The sequence below is a fragment of the Lontra canadensis genome, unplaced genomic scaffold (genome assembly GCF_010015895.1).
Source record: "Lontra canadensis isolate GAN:19392208 unplaced genomic scaffold, GSC_riverotter_1.0 scaffold38, whole genome shotgun sequence".
Taxonomy (NCBI): Eukaryota; Metazoa; Chordata; class Mammalia; order Carnivora; family Mustelidae; genus Lontra; species Lontra canadensis.
Genome location: NW_022631032.1, coordinates 15536609 through 15545354, shown reverse-complemented (window position 1 = coordinate 15545354; position 8746 = coordinate 15536609). Strand labels below are relative to the sequence as shown.

Genomic DNA, 8746 nt, shown 5'->3' with positions numbered 1-8746 from the left:
AGGAAAGGATTGAGAGGAAGAAAGGTAATAGAGATTCCCAGAGCTTTAGAGCAGGGAAAGAGTGCAGCTCCCTATACTTCGGGTCCATTCACACTCACCCCAGCAGTGTTTTGTGAATGAAGACTTACTTTCCTAGGGCGCTGCCACAGTGTGGGCACAGTCACTAAATCACTGGGTTGACCCTGCAGCCCAAAGTTTCTAAAACTAGATGGACAGTCCTGGCACCTTGGGAGAATTGCCAAGTGGAATTTTGTCACCAAACTTTTAACACTAGGATGGTACGAGTAACATCATGAAGTCACTGAGAATGTGTGTTCTGAGTCCAAATCCTAGACCTTCTCTTTGTATATTTTCGACCATTAGCCAATTACCAAGAGTCTCCAAGTCTTTCTGTCTCCTCATGTAAAATGAAGATACTGATGGTATGGTATGTATCTTGTAAAATTTTGGAGAGAAATAGAGGACAGAACTGATGTGAAGAATTCAGACTGGTGCCTGGCATATACACAAAGGACATTAGTTATCATTCTGCCATGAGTTATGGAAAATAATAGAGCCAAAGTTAATTCATATTCTCCTGAAGCAAAAACTCAAATGTACAGGGGGCACCTGGATTTGAACCAGGGACCTCTTGATCTGCAGTCAAATGCTCTACCCCTGAGCTATACCCCCAGTGATATAAGCTTGTTTTTATAGTCTATTTCTCTCTCAACTCTCTGGTTCTGAAACCTCCAATGAATGACTCAGGGGAGCTATAATTAGAGCGAATGCTGCCTGGAAGGCGTCTGGGCATTACAAGCGTTAGAAGAAGTTTATTATGAAAAAAGTCAGGAGTCCCGAGAATGAAGCCCTTGGAGCCCAGAAACTCTTTTTAGACTTCCCAATACCCAGAGGCTCTCTGCCCACCCTATCTCACATAAAGCGAATCTCAGTGCCAGGTAAAAATCATCAGGGTTTCCACAAATGGCAACATCAATATAATGCTGATGACTGGATTCTTGTCACACTTCCTTTAGAGCCGGGGCTCCTAGCAACTGAGATTCTCATTCCTCTTCATGACTTCACAGAACTAAGCTCATAACGGGCCCTAAATAGATATTTGCTACATTAAATTGATTCTGGAAAAAAATATGCATAAATAATATAATGGGTGTGATTTAGCTTTTCAAAGCCATGACTGTAAGATGATTTTAATCTTACAAAAACAGATGGTCAGTGAGTTACATTCTTATGTAACATAACTTGCCTGGAACTTGGAATATTGTCAACTCCAAAAGGTCATTTGATGAAGAGAAAAAAGGCTCCAAACAAGAGCCTTTAATCAACTAAGTAAATTATTTATCCTGGTCCTACCTACCACCAAAGTTTCCTTTTCAACTTCCAAAAACAACCTCAATTAAAGTCACGTATATTTTGTGGCTTTATATGAAGACATCTCTCATCCTAACAAACTGTTCAAGTCCATCTTATGGAAATCTTGCGTGTTTAAACCTATTGAAAAGTCTCTTTTCTGCTGATTTCTCAGACCACATACTTTTTTCAGGTCTTTTCAAAAGATCTTAAGTTTGGGCTGACTATTTTGAGTAAGGGCTGTGGTTGGTTGGGAGTTCAGGAAAGGGGAGAAACTCCATTCTATTCTTTTTCTCCTCTGCCCCAGGTTGGATTTGAGAGCCCAGAAAGGAATCACAATGCATGATTTGCTCATTGTTCTTTTCTCACCTAGAACATCAGTGGAGCTGAGATTTTAGCAGCAATAGATGTAATGTGTGCTTCATATCTAAGAACCAACACTGAAAAGGGTTTGGAAATCATTTATCCCAACCACTTCTTTTGCAGACCAAGACACAGATGGAGGAAAACTAAGGACTCTTGTTTGTTTAAAGTCACAGACATATCTGAGTGGTTCATTTGGTTAAGTGTCCGACTCTTGATTTCAGCTCAGGTCATGATGATCTTAGAGTCCTGGAATCAAGCCCTGCCTTGGGCTCTGAGCTCAGCAAGGAGTCTGCTGGAGATTCTCTCTCTCTTCCCCTCTGTCCTACCCTGGCTCACTCTCTTTCTTAAATAAATGGATGAATCTTCAAATAAATAAATAAACAAAAAAAGTCACAGGCATACCAAAGCAAAATGAGAACCAAGGTTCCACCTACTACCAGCTCCTTGGAGAACCCGGAGCCAGATATAATGTGTGACTGTGGGATAAATATCAAATTTACTGTCAACTGAAAAAAAGAGGGAAAACTGAAAAAGAACAAAGGCCTTTATTTGGAGTATCAGAGTTGTACTTAGGGACTCACAGATTCCAGATCGAGTCGTCAGAAAAGGGTCCTGCTCCTGTGGGGAAAGCACAGGATTTTGTGAGAAAGCAGCAGGGGGTAATCACATGATTTAGATAAAGAAGAGAAGAAAAGAAACGGCTCACTTGGTGCTGACTGATTGAGCTGCTTCTATCTTACTGATTCCTTTATTGAAGCTGTCAAACAAAACTGTCTCTCATATGTACCAACCAACTTCACTGTCCTCCTATGATCCAAATGCCAGTGGCTCTGTCGAAATTTTATGAGCATCTACTTGTAAATCAATTGCCGCTTCTAGCCCAGCTCAAGAGTTCATTAGTTGAGGGGCACCTGGGTGGCTCAGTGGCTTAGGGCCTCTGCCTTTGGCTCGGGTCATGGTCCCGGGGTCCTGGGATTGAGCCCTGCATCGGGCTTTCTGCTCAGTGGGGAGCCTGCTTCCCCTCTCTCTGCCTACCTCTCTGCCTGCTTTTCGGCCTACTTGTGAGCTCTCTCTGTCAAATAAATAAATAAAATCTTTATAAAAAAAAAAAAAAGAGTTCATTAGTTGGAAAGGAAAATGGGGTTTCAAATGGTCTCTAATGTCCAGAAATGTTATCCAATTCCACATTACATGTAAGTAGACTAAATATCCTGTTTTGCTGTGGATTCTCCTGGTTTCAGCACTGAGGGTCTCGTGTTCCATGAATTCACCCAGGAAACCGGCTTTAATTGGTTACCCTACATATTATCTTATTTTTTTTCTCATCTACAGTATTTCCCAAACTGAATCATTCACTTTCCCCTATCACAAGGTCTACCATACCGGTATTTACTTACTATTTGTCTTAAAATCAACCTACCATTTTGTTTTTTTTTTATTTCACCTCATCCTATGCAAAAATATCCTTGAACTCATGCCAATTGTACTTCCTTCTACTACACATCAAAATAAATACAAAGCTATTGAAATGTGTTAAAATTGTATTAAACACATATTGCACTTATAATTTGCCATGCCTTGTTCTAAGAACTTTACAAATATTAATTCACTTAATCCTTAAAACAACTCAGTGAGAGAACTGTTACCACTTTTACAATGAGGAAATTGAGGCACAGTGAAGTTAAATACCTTACCCAAAGTCACACAGCTGGTAAATATGTCCATGTGTCCCCAAAGTCATCTTGGAAACTCTCGGAGGTAGCCACAGTGTGATGGTTTTAGAGTGCCTAGACATTTGACCAAACATTGTTCTTGGTGTGTCTGTACAAGATTAACATTTTGAATCGGAGATCGAATAAAGCAGATGGATTCTCCCTTTTTGGATGGGCCTCATCCAATCCACTGAAGGCCTGAAGAGATGAAAAAGTAACAGGGACCTCCTCCTGCCTGACTTCCTTGAGCTAGGGCATTAGTCTAGTCCTGCCTTCAGAATCAAATAGAAATATCAGCTCCTGGGTCTTGAGCCTGCTGTCTTTCCATCTGGTATTCACACCATTTTGTCTCAGGTCTTTGGACTCAGACTGGAACTACTCATCAGCTCTTCTGGGTCTTCTGCTTGATGACCACGGATCTTGGGACTTTTCAGCTTCTGTAATAAATCTATTTATATAGCTGTTGGTTCTGTTTCTCAGGAGAACCCTAGTATACACAGCAGACTCTGGGAAGAATAGTTGGGCCTGCACTGGCCTTGAGGATACTGGCCATATTTGCTGAGCTTTCATATACCTCAAGAGGCACAGAACACCACCACCTGCCCTACCTACAAGCTAGGGGATCAGGAAAGATGGTTGAATTGACCTAACTTCTCTTCCCTTTATCATCATGTCAAACATGTGAACTGGTTCTCATTGTCAAAACATAAGGAAAAGTTAATATGTGTTTTAATTAAAAGGTATATAAGCCAAACAATCTCACCTGAGCTCCAAAGCCCATCAAAGATTTACATCAAAGCTACAGGAGAGGAGATGACAGCACAAGACATCTTGCAGAAACAGGAAAACTGTGGCAGTTATTCAAAATATGTTCAACCACAGAGTTTTAGAAACTGAACCTTCCTGATATTTCCAGATCCCATAGGACTATTTCATAAGGGGAACGAATTAGAATTTAAGTTTCCGTAATCAGAAGGCTCTTTCCCCTTATATTAAGGATTTCCCCCCCTTATATTCCTTCTTAGTTGAATTCTTTTTGACTTTTTCATCCTCAAGTTTCTTGACTCAAAAATGGGGATGTCGCCATTAGGAGATCTCCTTAATCTTTTCCAATCCCAACAATGTGTGACTCACAAATTCAAAATTTAGCTTCTAGTCAAAAATATGAGGATGGTCCAAAGATGGCAGAAAAAAGTGATTAAAAAGAAAGGGAAGGGGTGCCTGGGTGGCTCAGTGGGTTAAGGTCTCTGCCTTCAGCTCGGGTCATGATCCCAGCATCCTGGGATCGGGTCCCATGTCGGGCTCTCTGCTAGGCAGGGAGCCTGCTTCCCCACCCCCCGGCCTGCCTCTCTGCCTACTTGTGATCTGTCTGTCAGATAAATAAATAAAATCTTTAAAAAATATAAAATAAAATAAAATAAAATAAAATAAAATAAAATAAAATAAAAAGAAAGGGAATATGTTACTGTGGGCACAAGATTTATCATCAGCCTTATTACCCTAATTTTTCCTCATTTCATTCCACACAACATTTTTTTTCTTATAGATACCTATGTTCTAGCAAAAGGTGCTCAATGTCACTAATCATAAGAGAAATGCAAACCAAAACCATAATGAGATATCACTTTATACCCCTTAAGATGGCTACTATGAAAGGAATAGAGAATAACAAGTGTTAATGAGGTTGAAGAGAAATTGGAACTCTCATGCAGTGTTGATGGGAATGTAAAATGGTGCAGCCTCTGTGGAAAGCAGTATGGTGGTTCCTCAAAAAAATTAAAAATAGAACTACCATATGATCCAGCAATACTACTTCTCATACATATTCCAATAGGATTCAAAGAAGAATATCAAAGAGATATTTGCATACCCATGTTCCCTGCTGCATTATTCACAGTAGCCAAGAGGTGGAAGCAACCCAACTGTTCATCAACAGATGAATGGGTAAAGAAAATGTGGTATAAATATACAATGGAATGTTATTCAGCCTTGAAAAAGAAGGAAATCCTACCATTTGTGACAAGATGGATCTGCCTGGAGGAGTTTATGCTAAGTGAGATAAGGCAGACACAGAATGACAAACAATGCACGATCCTACTTTTACAAGGAAGGTAAAACAGCCAAACTCATGGAACTGGAGAATACATAGAATAGTGGTTACCAGGATCTGAGTGGAGGCAGAAACAGGGAAATGCCAGTGAGAGGATAGTTTCAGTTCCAGTAAACCCATATGAGTAAGTTCTGGAGATCTACAGTACAACATAGGGCCAAGAGTTGACAATATTGTATTGTATACTTAAAAATTTTCTCAGACAGTGGGTCTTATGTTAAGTGCTCTTACCACAAAAGGAAAAAGTCTATTAAGATAGATAGATAGATAGATAGATAGATAGACAGACACATAAAAATTTAGAAATAAAGGGAGTGAGAGGAAACTTGGAGGTAAGGTGAGGAATGCTTATAGCCTTGAATGTGGTGATAGTTTCATGAGGTTGTACTTATTTCCAAACTCATCAAGTTGTATACATTATACATGATACCTTTTTTTATGTCAATCATACTCAATAAAGTGGTTTAGGAAAAGAAAGAAAAAAATAGTTGCCAAGGGCTGGGGGAAGAAAGGAATTAATGTTTCAGTTTTGCAAAATAAGGAATTTTTAGAGATCTATTGCCCAACAATGTGAACATACTTAACACTAATGAACTGTACCCTTAAGAATGATTAGAATGGTAAATTTAATGTTATGTGTTAAAAAAAAGAAAAACTGTGCCCCAATATTACAAAGAAATTGAGTAATGAAACAAGCCACATCAAAAAAAAAAAAAAAACCAACACACACCTACTGTAGAAATGGCAGGGAACATAAGCACTTACATCTCTTGATGGGAAGTTACTCCACAACTTCCAGCTTAGTGAACAGATTTTGCCTGATTCATGGACTAAGACAAATTCTTCCTCTAACTCAACAGCAAACCCAAATGTCTCTGTCTGCTCCCAGCAGGGCCTGCCACCACCTGGCATTCTTTATTCCCCAGATGGTCACTGCATCATTTATTTTAGCCCCTTTTCATTATTCAATTAACAAAAAAACAAAATGAAGCTAATATTATAGCCTATTTTTCTGTTCTTGGAAAAGCAGCCTCGGGATTTAGCCCCACAGTCAAACCTGCAAATCCACCTGACCTGTGCTCAGGATTCCTACTCTGTCCATAACCCATATAGGGAAGTCATTCAAGTTTGTGTTGAGCCTTCAGCCAGGTGAAAGAAAGTTGGGGGCTGGTGCATGTTAGTTTCACTTAAATTGTGGGGTGGGGGGATGTCCCAGTCAAAGGACACCAACATGGATTGTCATGGGGAAAATCAGCCAAAGGTATTTTTAGTAACTGCTTTGCAGTTGACATCTCCAGACCTTTAAAGGGAAAACCACCTGTTCTCCTATAGTCTTAGGTCACAGAAAAGGTTGTTTTTTACTTTCAAACTCACTCTCAAAATCGCTGTCTCCTTCTCCCCTTCTCTCTTCCCTTCTTTCTTTCTCCCTCTCAAAGCAATCTAGATTCAATCTCCCAGGCTTCAATTTATTCTCTAAATGAAACAATGGCCCTTTTACAAGGTTCATTCAAGCTACTCAGATTACAGGGTTTCAGTGCAGAAGTTAAAATTTCACATACAAATGTGCCTTATTTATTTGAAAGTTTGTTCCCTACAAGTTACTGTGTGACAACCACAGTCCTGTGTCCTTCTATGAACACCTTTGCTAATTTGCTTCATGAAATATTGTCTTGCTATCATATATTGCCCTCTCTACGTTTTCCTAAAAGTCGTCCAAAAATAGCCAACCTGACAGTAATCTCTTTGACATCAGTCTTGGCAATATTTTTCTAGATATTTCTCTGCAGGCAAGTAAAAGTAAACTATTGGGACTGCACCAAAATAGTTTTTGGACAGTGAAGGAAACCATCAAAAAAAAAAAAAAAAAGACAATCTACTGACTGGGAGAAGATATTTGTAAATGATACATCCAATAAGTGGTTAATATCTCAAATATATAAAGAACTTCTGCACGTCAACACCAACAAACAAACAAACAAATAATCTGATTTTAAAACGGGTGGAGAACCTGAATAGACATTTCTCCAAAGAAGACATCCAGACGGCCAACAGACACATGAAAAGATGCTCAAGATCACTCATCATCAGGGAAATACAAATCAAAACTACAATGATATATCACCTCACACCTGTCAGACTGGCTAGAATCAAAAAGACAAGAAACAACAAGTCTTACTGAGAATGTGGAGAAAAAGGAACCCTCATGAATGGTTGGTGGGAATGCAAACTAGTACACCCACTGTGGAAAACAATATGAAATTTCCTCAAAAAATTAAAAATAGGCATGCCATACTATCAATAATTCCACTACCAGGGGTGCCTGGGTGGCTCAGCCAGTTAAGTATTCAACTCTTGGTTTTGGCTCAGGTCATGATCTCATGGGTGGTGGGATCCAGCCCCACATCAGGCTCTATGCTCAACAGGGAGCCGGCTTGAAGATTTGTTCCCTCTGCCATTCCACCCCCTCTCCCATGCTCTCTCCCTCTCTCTCTCAAATAAATAAATAAATCCTTAAATAATAGTAATAATAATAATTCCACTACTGGGTATTCACACAAAGAAAACAAAAACACTAATTCGAAAAGATATATGCATCCCTATGTTTATTGCAGCATTATTTACAATAGTCAAGATATGGAAGCAACCTAAGTGACCATTGATAGATGAGTGGATAAAGAAGATGTGAGATATATATACAGATAGATAGAGATAGTGATAGAGATAGAAAGATAGAGATAGATATCTATATCTATATATATATATGTAATGAAATAGTACTTAGCCATAAAAAGAATTAGATCTTGCCATTTGTGACAACATGGGTGAAACTAGAGAGTATTATGTTAAGTAAATAAGTCAGAAAAAGATAAATATTATATAATTCACTTATCTGTGGAATCTAAAAAAACAAAAAAAATGAACAAAAAAAGCAGGAACAGACTCGTTAATAAGAGAACAAACCATCAGTTGCCAAAGGGAACAGGGTAAGAGAATGGACAAATGGGTGAAAGGGAAAGGAGACACAGGCTTCCAGTCACTGGAATGAAGAAGTCATGGAGATGAAAGCCACTGCATAGGGAATAGAGTCAGTGATATCGTAATAGCATCACATGGGGACAGATGGCAGCCACACTTGTGGTGAGCACAGCATAACATACTGAGTTGTGGAGTCACTATGTTATACACCTAAAACTAATGTAACATTGTG

The 8746-nt window shown here is 39.1% G+C and overlaps 1 non-coding gene across 1 annotated transcript; it reads right to left on the bottom strand.

Moving 5' to 3' along the window:
* Positions 1-600: 600 nt before the first annotated feature.
* Positions 601-672, bottom strand: TRNAC-GCA. The gene has a single exon. It is a non-coding gene; the product is annotated as a tRNA-Cys (tRNA).
* Between the last annotated feature and the right edge of the window lie 8074 nt (positions 673-8746).